The sequence below is a fragment of the Podarcis liolepis genome (assembly GCF_965112155.1).
Source record: "Podarcis liolepis genome assembly, chromosome: 18".
NCBI classification, from domain to species: domain Eukaryota; kingdom Metazoa; phylum Chordata; class Lepidosauria; order Squamata; family Lacertidae; genus Podarcis; species Podarcis liolepis.
Genome location: NC_139572.1, coordinates 3,905,703 through 3,919,140, shown reverse-complemented (window position 1 = coordinate 3,919,140; position 13,438 = coordinate 3,905,703). Strand labels below are relative to the sequence as shown.

At 48.5% G+C, this 13,438-nt stretch overlaps 1 long non-coding RNA gene across 1 annotated transcript in view; it reads left to right on the top strand.

The window, feature by feature from the left end:
- LOC310697648 overlaps positions 1–13,438 on the top strand; it is a 272,049-nt gene that overhangs the window by 242,869 nt on the left and 15,742 nt on the right. The window lies entirely within an intron of this gene.

Genomic DNA, 13,438 nt, shown 5'->3' with positions numbered 1-13,438 from the left:
GGGGAAACCCACAGCAAGATTCGAACGCAGCTCTCGCCTCCTGTGGTTTCCGGCAACTGGGATTCGGAAGACTTGGCGCCCCCAACTGCGGAGGCAGAACAGAGGCGTCGGGAGCAAGTCCGCAATAACTCGCAAGATGTCGGCGAAGTTAACTATTCAAAGAAACAAAACAACTCAGGGCATGTGAGCACAGTGACTCTTCCCCAACGAGGCCGTTGCGAAGGCTGGAGGTCTCCAACTTTCCACCGCTCTCTACGTCCCTTGGGATGTGGGTGGCGCTGTGGTCTAAACCGCTGAGCCTCTTGGGCTTGCCGATCGGAAGGTCGGCGGTTCGAATCCCGTTGCTCTGTCTCAGCTCCTGCCAACCTAGCAGTTCGAAAGCACACCAGCGCAAGTAGATAAATAGGTACCGCTCCGGCGGGAAGGTAAACGGTGTTTCCGTGCGCTCTGGTTTCCGTCACGGTGTCCAGTTGCGCCAGAAGCGGTTTAGTCCTGCTGGCCACATGACCCGGAAAGCTGTCTGTGGACAAACGCTGGCTCCCTCGGCCTGAAAGCGAGATGAGCGCCGCAACCCCATAGTCGCTTTTGACTGGACTTAACCGTCCAGGGGTCCTTTACCTTTTTTACCTAAGTCCCTTCCTCCCCCAGTTCCTTTCCGAGAAATCTGAGGCTCCTTCGTCTTGCCTGTCTTCGCTCTGCCCTCTTCACGCCTCTTCTGGTTCTGGGACACATGGAAGGGGGGAGAGCTGGTCATAGCAGGAAGAGGCGAACCAACTTGACCCATCCCTGCTTTGTAGCAGAAATGCCCGCTCTTCATTTGACAGAAATGGACACAAAACGGATTGGTGGTGTTCAGAGGAGACCTCGTTCTCTTTGAGCAATAAACCTGTGAGAGAAATTGATTGGTTTCATTGATAATTGGCACGCCCCCAGCCTAGATTCGCATCTTGTCTTTCGACAAAGTTCCAAGGCAGCTACCAATCAAATTCACATCGCGGCTATTGCGCTAAACGGGAGAAATCCATTTTTGTAATTGATGTCCACCTTTTCTTTAAAAAAAGAGGATTATATCACATGTCCAGTCTTGTTGCACTAATGGAGGGATGCAAAGGTTCGGGGGAGACAAAAGGTTGTTTATTACCATCATCATTATTGATTGTAATAATATTTTATTAGAATTTTTCAAAAATTTAACATCAACAAAAATAAACAGAAATCCAAACAAATAAGCAATAAGAACAACAACAACGACAACAACAACAACAAACAAAAAAAATACAAAGATAAAAGAGCATAAAAAGAACACTTTTTTATATTAATAACTTTCAAAACCTTATTCTCTTTACTTCCACCCGCCTTCCCTTCTTGTATTCTACTTTAAAAAGTTTGATCAGCAAGATCGTTCATTATTCGTTTTAAACCTTTATCCCTCCCTTTTCAATCTTATTTATCTTAGCCGCTAGAACCCCTTCATTTCATTTTCAGAGCCTTCAACATTCATAAATTTTACAATATTTTTGTAGATAGACTTTAAACTTCTTCCAGTCCTCTTCCATCTGCTCCTCTCCTTGATCTCGGATTCTGCCGGTCATCTCTGCCAGTTCCATATAGTCTATCACTTGTGTCTGCCACTCTTCCAAGGTGGGTAGATCTTGCGTCGTAATCAATCATTATTGATTGTATATAAGTCTCCATGGAAGCCTCGCAGCGTCGGGCAAAAACACATAATTTCTGGCTTATACCCTGCTCTGACTTCATGAGGGAAACCCGAAGAAAATTGGGAGTTGGAGGGTGGGGAATATTAACAAAGAATCAATGTAATCCAAGAGAGGCAGTGCTGCATAGTGGTTGGAGCAGGGGTGGGAAAACTTTTTTTCATGCAGGGGCCATATTGCCTTGTATGGAACCTTCTGAGGGCCACATGCCCTGGTGGGCGGAGCCAGAGGCCAAAGGAGGCGGGCCAATGGGTGTGGCTTTTGTACTGTTTGACCAAAGTTGTTGAAGCTTTTGAGCTTTTTCTGAGCCATGTCTGGGAAATTTTGGACGTATGACAACCCTAGAGAGGAGGGGAGATTTCAGTGGGGGGCGGATTCAGCATGGATGACTCCTTACCTCGCTAGCTAAGACTCCAAACACCTACCCCAGGTCTGTGAAACCAAGCAATATGGTTCTGAGTTCAAGTTGCGACAAACTGCAGTAGGGGAGTGTTACTGGATGGCTGCCATGGGAATATGATGGACCTAGAGGGGCTTGTTTTCAGGTTTTTGTACATTCTTATATTGGCAGCCACCTAGCGCCCTAATGGGACGCGGGTGGCGCTGTGGGTTAAACCACAGAGCCTAGGACTTGTCGATCAGAAGGTCGGTGGTTTGAATCCCCGTGACGGGGTGAGCTCCCGTTGCTCGGTCCCTGCTCCTGCCAACCTAGCAGTTTGAAAGCACATCAAAGTGCAAGTAGATAAATAGGTACCACTCCGTTTCCGTGCGCTGCTCTGGTTCACCAGAAGCGGCTTAGTCCTGCTGGCCACATGACCCGGAAGCTGTACGCCGGCTCCCTCGGCCAATAAAGCGAGATGAGCTCCGCAACCCCAGAGTCGGCCATGACTGGACCCTAATGGCCAGGGGTCCCTTTACCTTTAGCGCCCTAATATTATTGATACTGGGGTAGAGGGAGAGATCGTCCTCTTTATCAAATCGGATGCCAACCGATCTGCGGCGTGATCTCTTACGCCATTACTTCATTTATTTATTTTGACATTTACGCCTCCCTTGTTATGCTTAATTTCCTTCTGAAGAGATCTGCTCCTGTTTCAGCTCACCAACTGCCGGCATGATGCCGCCCCAGCTCTAATTTAATTCTAATTACTGCTATTAATGCTAATTAGGACCACTAATACTTGGCACAGATATAGAACTTTTTTAAGTGCTTCACATGCATTCCGTTAGGAAGCGCATTACGCCAGCCTTATAAGGTGACTGTTTCTCTTGCAAATGGGCTTGAGGTCTGCCTGTTTTAGGATCTCATTTGGCCCAGACCTTGTTGTTGTGTAGTCGTTTAGTCGTGTCCGACTCTTGGTGACCCCCTGGACCAGAGCACGCCAGGCACATCTGTCTTCCACTGCCTCCCACAGTTTGGTCAAACTCATGCTGGTAGCTTCCAGAACACTGTCCCACCATCTCGTCCTCTGTCGTCCCCTTCTCCTTGTGCCCTCCATCTTTCCCAACATCAGGGTCTTTTCCAGGGAGTCTTCTCTTCTCCTGAGGTGGCCAAAGTCTTGGAGCCTCAGCTTCAGGATCTGTCCTTCCAGTGAGCACTCAGGGCTGATTCCTTCAGAATGGAGAGATTTAATCTTCTTGCAGTCCATGGGACTCTCAAGAGTCTCCTCCAGCACCAGAATTCAAAAGCATCCATTCTTTGGCGATCAGCCTTCTTTAGGGTCCAGCTCTCACTTCCATACATCACTACTGGGAAAACCATAGCTTTAACTATAGGGACCTTTGTTGGCAAGGTAATGTCTCTGCTTTTTAAGATGCTGTCTAGGTTTGTCATTGCTTTTCTCCCAAGAAGCAGGAGTCTTTTAATTTTGTGGCTGCTGTCACCATCTGCAGTGATCATGGAGCCCAAGAAAGTAAAATCTCTCACTGCCTCCATTTCTTCCCCTTCTATTTGCCAGGAGGTGATGGGACCAGTGGCCATGATCTTAGTTCTTTTGATGTTGAGCTTCAGACCATATTTTGCGCTCTCCTCTTTCACCCTCATTAAAAGGTTCTTTTAACATCTGGGAGGAGCCAACACCAAAAAGGCCCTCTCTCGTGTCCCCACCCAACGCGCTTGTACGGCTGGTGGGACTCAGAACGATGTCTTCCCTGAAGATCTTAAAGCCTAGGCAGGGAGAATAAGTCAAACCTACCGAGCATCTTCCAATTAGCAGCTTCGTCAGCATTGACGCCAATCTACTGAAAGAAAACCTCGCGCTGAGCCCTCGGAAGCTTCACCCCCGGGGGCATTCATTAAAAGTTTTAAAACACCTTTCTCCAGTGGTGTGCTCCCCTCCTTTCTTCTCTCGACTTGGGCTCTGGCGCTGCTGCCAATTTAGCTAATTGGAAGGCTTGAGGCTTGACAGGCGGGCGACGTTCCTTCTCCTCTGGCATTCTTTGTCCTGCGGGCCCAACGTGGCAGATTCGGCAGCCAACTCCCATTGCCACTGCTTCTACTGAAGTCAACTTGAAGCCACTCTGTGTGTGTGTGTTTTTCTCGCCTTGTTTACTTATTAAAGGGGAATATAGGCAGCAGATCTTCCCTCGCTATCAAGCTGCAGTTGGGCGTTAATTTTGAGGTTAGACTCATCGCAGAGGCTGGCATAGCAGGTGGAATGGCAGCTGTCTTCAGGGATCTCCCTGCTGCCCACGAAACCTCTCAGTAACACCGTCACCCTCCAAAGACAACATAGTTCAACCCCCTCCTCAGTGAATCCGTACAACGACCCAGCAAGGAAGGCGAAGAGGCTGCGACTGACTCCAAGGTCAGCCCCGAGAGCTTCGTGATGGAGTGGGGATTCGAACCCTGATCTCCCAGGTCCTAGTCCGACACTCTAACCACTACACCACCCTGCCTTCCTGGAGTCCAGCTCTATAAATGAAGTTAGGGACTCAGGGTGGCTGTCACAGTCCGGTCTACGGGCGATCGAAGTCCCGGTTGAGGATGTCGGGACCGGGGGCAAGATGGCGGGGTGGGAGCAGGAACGAGAGTCCAGAAGCCAGGGGTCCGAGGGTCAGGAAGCAGGGAGTCACGAAGTCGAGGGTCGAGGGTCGAGAAGCAAGGAGTCACCCACTTAAGGGTCCGAGGGTCAAGAAGCAAGGAGTCACAAAGTCAGGGGTCCGAAGGTTGAGAAGCAGGGAGTCAGGAAGTCAGGGGTCCGAGGAGCAAGGATCAAGGAGTCACAAAGTCAAGGGTCCGAGGGTCGAGAAGCAAGGAGTCACGAAGTCAGGGGTCCGAGGGTTGAGGAGCAAGGAGTCACGAAGTCAGGGGTCCGAGGGTCGAGAAGCAAGGAGTCACGAAGTCAGGGGTCCGAGGGTCGAGAAGCAAGGAGTCACGAAGTCAGGGGTCCGAGGGTCGAGAAGCAAGGAGTCACGAAGTCAGGGGTCCGAGGGTCGAGAAGCAAGGAGTCACAAAGTCAAGGGTCCGAAGGTTGAGAAGCAAGGAGTCACGAAGTCAGGGGTCCAAGGGTTGAGGAGCAAGGAGTCACGAAGTCAGGGGTCCAAGGGTTGAGGAGCAAGGAGTCACGAAGTCAGGGGTCCGAAGGTTGAGAAGCAAGGAGTCACGAAGTCAAGGGTCCAAGGGTCAAGAAGCAAGGAGTCACAAAGTCAAGGGTCCGAGGGTCGAGAAGCAAGGAGTCACGAAGTCAGGGGTCCAAGGGTTGAGGAGCAAGGAGTCACGAAGTCAGGGGTCCGAAGGTTGAGAAGCAAGGAGTCACGAAGTCAAGGGTCCAAGGGTCAAGAAGCAAGGAGTCACAAAGTCAAGGGTCCGAGGGTCGAGAAGCAAGGAGTCACGAAGTCAGGGGTCCAAGGGTTGAGGAGCAAGGAGTCACGAAGTCAGGGGTCCGAAGGTTGAGAAGCAAGGAGTCACGAAGTCAAGGGTCCAAGGGTCAAGAAGCAAGGAGTCACGAAGTCAGGGGTCCGAGGGTCGAGAAGCAAGGAGTCACGAAGTCAGGGGTCCGAGGGTCGAGAAGCAAGGAGTCACGAAGTCAGGGGTCCGAGGGTCGAGAAGCAAGGAGTCACAAAGTCAAGGGTCCGAAGGTTGAGAAGCAAGGAGTCACGAAGTCAGGGGTCCAAGGGTTGAGGAGCAAGGAGTCACGAAGTCAGGGGTCCAAGGGTTGAGGAGCAAGGAGTCACGAAGTCAGGGGTCCAAGGGTTGAGGAGCAAGGAGTCACGAAGTCAAGGGTCGAGGAGCAAGGAGTCAAACGCAGCAAGGCAGGGAACGTGTTGCTGTGGCAAAGAGCTGAAGGGAAATGCTGACCTTATATCCCTTCCCGGCTCTTGCCACCAGGTGCAGTGAGTTACCAGTCGGCCTCACCTGTGCAGCCGCACCTTGCCTCTCCAAAACAAACTTAGGAAGGCCCCAGTCCTGCGAAGCCCTACTGGTCACAGGGCCTAGCTCCTGCATGCACTCCTGACAGTGGCGCTGTGGTCTAAACCACTGAGCCTCTTGGGCTTGCCGATCAGAAGGTCGGCGGTTCGAATCCCTGTGATGGAGTGAGCTCCTGTTGCTCCATCCCAGCTCCTGCCAACCTAGCAGTTTGAAAGCACGCCAGCGCAAGTAGATAAATAGGTACCACTGCGGCAGGAAGGTAAACGGCGTTTCTGTGTGCTCTGGTTTCCGTCACGGTGTCCCGTTGTGTCAGAAGCGGTTTAGTCCTGCTGGTCACATGACCCAGAAAGCTGTCTGTGGACAAACGCCGACTCCCTCGGCCTGAAAGCGAGATGAGCACTGCAACCCCATAGTTGCCTTTGACTGGACTTAACCGTCCAGGGGTCCTTTACCTTTTTCATATATAAATGAAGTAGGCATTTAAAGCAAAAGGTCACTCTTATATTTTCCTTGAAGCTTTGTTTTGTTCCAGATTGTTTTATTTGAGATTTTCCTGTGTTGTAAACCGCCTTGATATTGTTTTTTCTTTAAAATATAAAGGGGTATAGAAATGTAATGAATAATAGCAGCAGCAACAACAATAACAAAAAGAGTAATAAATGTTGCAGCAAAAAAAAATTCCATTGTGGCTTAACAACAACAAAAAAAACCATCATTTTTAATGATTTCTATTTTGCAGTATTACACAAATTTAATTTGGCAAGCAAAAGCAAATTATATTAATGCAACCAAAATGGTTTTTGTGGGTTTATTTAAAAAAATATATTCCCAAGTCGTGTTACAACTTTTTAGCACTCTTTTTTTTTTTGAATTTGTGCACCAGTGCCCCCCAGAGGACAGTTTGGGCATAGCCGCTCAGAACCTTTTGAAAGGCAATAACCTTTTTTTAATCACCGCAGCCCTGATAAATATAGATTTGATGAATCAGTTGAAAATGTTAGTTGGCTGAAAGCTGGATTTTAATGAACCATAGTGAGAGGAAGAAAGAGAGAGACACACGCAGGGAAACTCTTGTGAAAAACTTTAGATGGCATGATAGACTTTGTGATTAGTAAACGTCCTTCCTTCCTTCCTTCCTTCCTTCCTTCCTTCCTTCCTTCTTTCAGATATGGTTACCAGAACTTCACACAATGGATTGTCTCCACTCTTAGCCCTACCCAGAGTAGACTTACTGAAAAGAACAGAGATAGCTAACTTGAGCCCATTAATTTCAACAGGCCTACTCTGAGTAGAAGCAACATCACATACACCTCAGAAATTGTAGGAAGGGATTGCAATACCGGTGAGGTTATGTATGTATGTATGTATATGCTTCCTTTCCCAATTATCCCTGATAACTGGGAGCAGCTGCCAAGACCACATAACGCTGGTCCTGAAAGACCTACTGTTATGTACTGAAGTTCTCACCCTGAGCCAGCAGGGGGATACTGTAGATAGTTTTCACTCTGGCCCACATATGCAAATAAGGGATTGAAAGTGACGTTCAGTGATTGGATAGTTACAGAAAGTGGTTACAGTTGTGTGGTAAAAAAGGTAAAGGGACCCCTGACCATTAGGTCCAGTCGTGGCCGACTCTGGGGTTGCGGCGCTCATCTCGCTTTACTGGCAAAGGGAGCCGGCGTACAGCTTCCGGGTCATGTGGCCAGCAGGACTAAGCCGCTTCTGGCGAACCAGAGCAGCGCACCGAAACGCCGTTTACCTTCCCGCCAGAGCGGCACCTATTGATCTACTTGCACTTTGACGTGCTTTCGAACTGCTAGGTTGGCAGGAGCAGGGACCGAGCAACGGGAGCTCACCCCATCGTCGCAGGGATTCGAACCGCCGACCTTCTGATCGGCAAGTCCTAGGCTCTGTGGTTTAACCCACAGCTGTGAAATCTTGATTTGAAAAACCAAATAAACATATTTATGAAAAAAGAAGAAGTCGTAGTTCCAAAGTTGGCTGTGGCGAAGCCAATGCTGGGAACAGTTCCATTCCCCAGGAAAACCATATTCCCCATCAACAAAAGAAGCTTTTCCTGCAGCCGGGGTAAGGAAATCAAACCACATTAACGAGCGCCGTCGACCTTAATGATAACTGGATGAAACGAAAGTTCTGCTCTTGGACAAGAAGCCCGAGAAAGCAAGTTTCGTTATCCAGGAATGCATTCCATGTGGCCCTGTGCCATTCCTGCTTCTCGAAACCTCGTCTCCCCGCACATAGCATGCGCTGTCTGTATCAACAAGGCTTCCTCTCCCATCTGTGGGGATTTTGTAGTATCTGATTTCTCTGGCGGCAGGGGTAATAAACTTTTCTCCCTTGTTTCCTGGCAGTCTCTCAGAAGGCTCCTCACCAGTGGGTGACAACCAAGCAGGAATTACAGGGGTTTTTCCTTTTATTTGAGCAGCCAAGAGAATCCCCTTTAACCGAAAATGCAATGTGTGCAACCTGATGATGATGTCCTCCTATTGAATTTATTTTTTAATCCTTCCTGGTCATTAGCGGGGATGGCCTTTCATGGGAGAATTTGCATCGGCCAAACGGACAAGTTTAGAGAGAAGTTCAGGGAAAAGTTAGCTGTGTGCAAGGCTGGGTTTAGGTTTGATGAGGCCCTCAGCTACTGAAGGTAATGGAGCCCTTTCTATGTCCAGCTGTCCTTCGTCAACACCAAATTGTTGCTGTTTCTTTGTGTTAAATATATCTATAGGGTCATTTATGGACCTAATAGGTATCTCAAACCATTGGCACATGTTGCCGTGCAACCAGTCCATGCAGAATGTAGGCACCCTATATATTTGTTGTTGTTTAGTCGTTTAGTCGTGTCCGCCTCTTCGTGACCCCCTGGGCCCCTGGAAATTAAATAGGTACCACTGTGGCGGGAAGGTAAACGGCATTTCCGTGCGCTGCTCTGGTCCGCCAGAAGCGGCTTAGTCCTGCTGGCCACATGACCCAGAAGCTGTATGCCAGATCCCTCGGCCAGTAAAGCGAGATGAGTGCCACAACCCCAGAGTCGGCCACGACTGGACCTAATGGTCAGGGGTCCCTTTGCCTTTTACCTTTACCACTGTACTGTGTCCAGTTCTGGGCAGCAGAATTTAAGAAGGATGTTGACAAGCTGGGAGATGTGCAGAGCAGCGCAACCAAGATGATCAAGGGTCTGGAAACAAAGTGAGGAGTATTTGAGTATTTGAAGGAGCTGGGTGTGTTTAGACTTGAAAAGCAGAGAATGAGAGGAGATGTGAGAGGCATCTTCAGATATCTTAAGGGCTATCACATGGAAGAGGGAGCACTCTTGCTTTCTCCTGCTCTGGAGGGCAGGACTCAAACCAATGGCTTCAAGTTGCAAGGAAGAAGATTCCGACACAACAAGAGGCTCAGTGTTTCAGACCACAGTGCCACCCGCACCCCCTCCTGTACCCTCCTCACGTCAACTGCTGAGCATTGACTGCCCAGTCGGCCACTGCAAAAACAGAATGCTGCCCTGGCCTTTGGTCTTGCCCTCCAAATTCCCCCTTGCCAGTTTCTTTACATTCTCTCTTTCATCGATTCATTTCTAGTTAACCCTTTAATATCTTTTAACCAAAACCACATTAATTCCTTTTTCAAAGATCTTATCAACAAAATCCTTAATTAAAACATTTCCCTAAGGCTTAAAATTTATTGGTAAGGATTTGTTGAATAAACAATTTGAACTGGAATACAAAAAAGGGAGGTATGAGGAGGTCTGGGAAAATAAGTTAAGGGAAAATAAGTAATGGAAATTTTATGTGTTTTTAATTATTTGTATTTTTGTATTTTTGTTATTTTTTTCTTTTTGATTTTTTATTGTATTACTATTGGAAATTTCAATAACTATGTTATTAAAAAAAAAAATTCCCCCTTGCCAACTGTGGACCTCAGGAAAGAGAGAAAAAGCCAAGCAGGGTTGGTGGCGGCGGATAAAGGACACTTGACGTTCCAGACTGACATCTGTCACCCTTGAGGTTGAGAAGAAAGGGAACTGGTGGCCTCAGCGCTTTTCTCCCAAAGCGCCGAAGTGTCCAGAAATAAGAGCCTGGCTGGGCCGGAAAGGAAGGCATCCATTTCCCAAGGAGGAGACTGCCATCCCACTTGAGGGAAACAATGGGTTTGGAGGACAGGGTGAAGGGCAAAGCATTCCAAGGCTGGAAAATCTGCAGATATGCCAAGGCCAGGAGGACTGTGGAGGGGACCCAGCGGCAGGATTTGTGGAGACTCGGCAGCAGGAAATGTATGCCGGCGCATTCCTATGGTTGTCAAACTTGGAGTTTTGAAGTGCGTGGCGCAGCAAAGCATGCATTTTTTAAAAGAATCAGCAGCACCTCACATCCTTCGATGTAAACATCCCTTTAGCGCTGAAGGACAGGTTGTGGAAAGGGGGTTGAGAAGATGACCTCTTGACCACCTCAGAGAAGCGCTGATCTTTACGTCGTAAGGTAAAGGGTAAAGGGACCCCTGACCATTAGGTCCAGTCATGGCCGACTTTGGGGTTGCGGCGCTCATCTCACTTTATTGGCCGAGGGAGCCGGCGTACAGCTTCCGGGTCATGTGGCCAGCAGGACTAAGCTGCTTCTGGAGAACCAGAGCAGCGCACGGAAATGCCGTTTACCTTCCCGCCAGAGCGCTACCTATTTATCTACTTGCACTTTGACATGCTTTCGAACTGCTAGGTTGGCAGGAGCAGGGACCGGGCAATGGGAGCTCACCCCGTCACGGGGATTCGAACCGCCGACCTTCTGATCGGCAAGCGCTAGGCTCTGTGGTTCAACCCACAGCGCCAGCCGCGTCCCTCCCTAGTCTGCAGCTGACCTAAATTCATTGAGTGCAATGGAGTTCCTAGTTAAACCCGCCCTTTGTGGAGAACCATGAGATCTAGAATCTTGGTCTCAGTGAGACTCAAGGGCTTGTGTCTTCTTGAAAACCTCTTTGTCAGTTCCTAAGCTCCTCTTTCCATGATGGCGAGCCTCTAAAAAAAGAAAACAAACACCCCTGTTTAAAAACCCGCTTCCTAAACCAGTTAAAAACTGATTAGCTGATGACCCGACGGATAAGACGACAGGAAAACAAGCAGCCTTAGCTAAACACCCAAGAGGGCTTTCCGGAATCGGCAAATTTTCGGACCTGCCTTTGTGCAGAAAATCAAGGCCAAAGGTTTGGGTGGTTTGCTGGCGATGGGCGGCCGTCCGAAGGAGAGAGAGGGGGGGGACGCTCTTTGCTCCAGAGTGGGGTCACCCCACCCGAAAATATGTCCGCTAGAAGCTTAGACAATGCTGGGGATTTTTGTGGAGTGCTTGCTAGTGCGTTTCCGAAGCGCCGCAGAACGGATTTTCATTGTTGTCGTTCTGTGGCTTGGATTCTCTCTGCCCTGGAAGCGGAGATTAATTTCTCTCCCAGAGTCAAAGGTGAGAGGAAAGCGCACTCGAATCAAGGGGTCAGAAGTGCAGCTTCCAAGAATGGAGAAACCGGGGAATACCAGAAAGCCTTGAGTGTTCCCGTTGTGCTCCAAACTTGCCTAAATCCATGCGCCTCCATGTGGATCTCATTGGTCATTGCCAGGGCTGGATTTAGGTTTTGATGCGGCCCTCAGCTACTGAAGGGAATGGGGCCCTTTATATGTCCAGCTGTCCTTTGTCAACAACAAATTGTCGCTGGCTATTTTGTGTGTTGAATATATGCTACGTGGTAATTTATGGACCGTGAAGAAGGCTGATCGTCGAAGAATGGATGCTTTTGAATTCTGGTGCTGGAGGAGACTCTGGAGAGTCCCATGGACTGCAAGAAGATCAAACCTCTCCATTCTGAAGGAAATCAGCCCTGAGTGCTCACTGGAAGGGCAGATCCTGAAGCTGAGGCTCCAGTACTTTGGCCACCTCATGAGAAGAGAAGACTCCCTGGAAAAGACCCTGATGCTGGGAAAGATGGAGGGCGCAAGGAGAAGGGGACGACAGAGGACGAGATGGTGGGACAGTGTTCTCGAAGCTATGAGTTTGACCAAACTGCGGGAGGCAGTGGAAGACAGGAGTGCCTGGCGTGCTCTGGTCCAGGGGGTCACGAAGAGGCGGACATGACTAAACGACTAAACAACAACAACAATGGGTATCTAAAGCCATTTGCACATAACAAAACATCCACTTTATCAAAGTAATTGTTGAACTGAAATGCAATTAAGAAGAAGGATATTAATAGTGAAGTGCAATTAAGAAGAAGGTTATTAATAGGGAAATAACATAGAATGATTTTTTTTATTCATAACAAACTTAATAACGCAAGCACATTGGCATTTGGCAATAACAAAAGTTCCTTTAGAAACACAATTGACAAAGACTGATACTCTAGTCTCTAGAAACTTGTTGTAACATGAAATAAGAAGAGGTGTAAATATATGATGTAAACTACTAATAATTATAAATAACTTTATTAATATGAAGTTACCGGTAATATGAAATTAAGTGTTATAAGTAAAGGTAAAGGGACCCCTGACCATTAGGTCAAGTCGTGACCGACTCTGGGGTTGCGGCGCTCATCTCGCTTTACTGGCCGAGGGAACCGGCGTACAGCTTCCGGGTCATGTGGCCAGCAGGACTAATCCGCTTCTGGCGAACCAGAGCAGTGCACGGAAACGCCGTTTACCTTCCCGCCGGAGTGGTACCTATTTATCTACTTGCACTTTGACGTGCTTTTGAACTGCTAGGTTGGCAGGAGCAGGGACTGAGCAACGGGAGCTCACCCCGTCGCAGGGATTCGAACCGCCGACCTTCTGATCGGCAAGTCCTAGGCTCTGTGGTTTAACCCACAGCGCCACCCACGTCCCTTTAAGTTAAGTGTTAAATTTAAATTAAGTGTTATAACCTGTAGTTAATACAACACATTTTTATACAATATCAATATTCAAGATTGAATGTCTTGTCCTCGGCTGTACTTGAGGGACGGTTCCAACAGATCCCACACGAAAAATGTCCCTGTGGAGATGGCAGTCCCGAATCGGTGGCACATGCCCTTCTGGTTTGCCCTCTTTATAAAGATGAGGAATGAGATCATCACCCCTCTTTTATTGTCCATTCCGGGTCACCCAGCCACTGCCCCAGTGTCCTTTCTCTTGACAGATCAAGATGAACAGGTGACAGCAAAGGTGGCAAGGTGTTTCGCTGGGACAATCAGAATAAGGTCCACTATTCGCCTGTTGATTCAAGACCCTAAAGTGTGTTTTATAGAACTGACTTACGGTATTTATACCCCGCCCATCTGGCTGAGTTTCCCCAGCCACTCTGGGCGGCTCCCAATCAAGTGTTAAAAA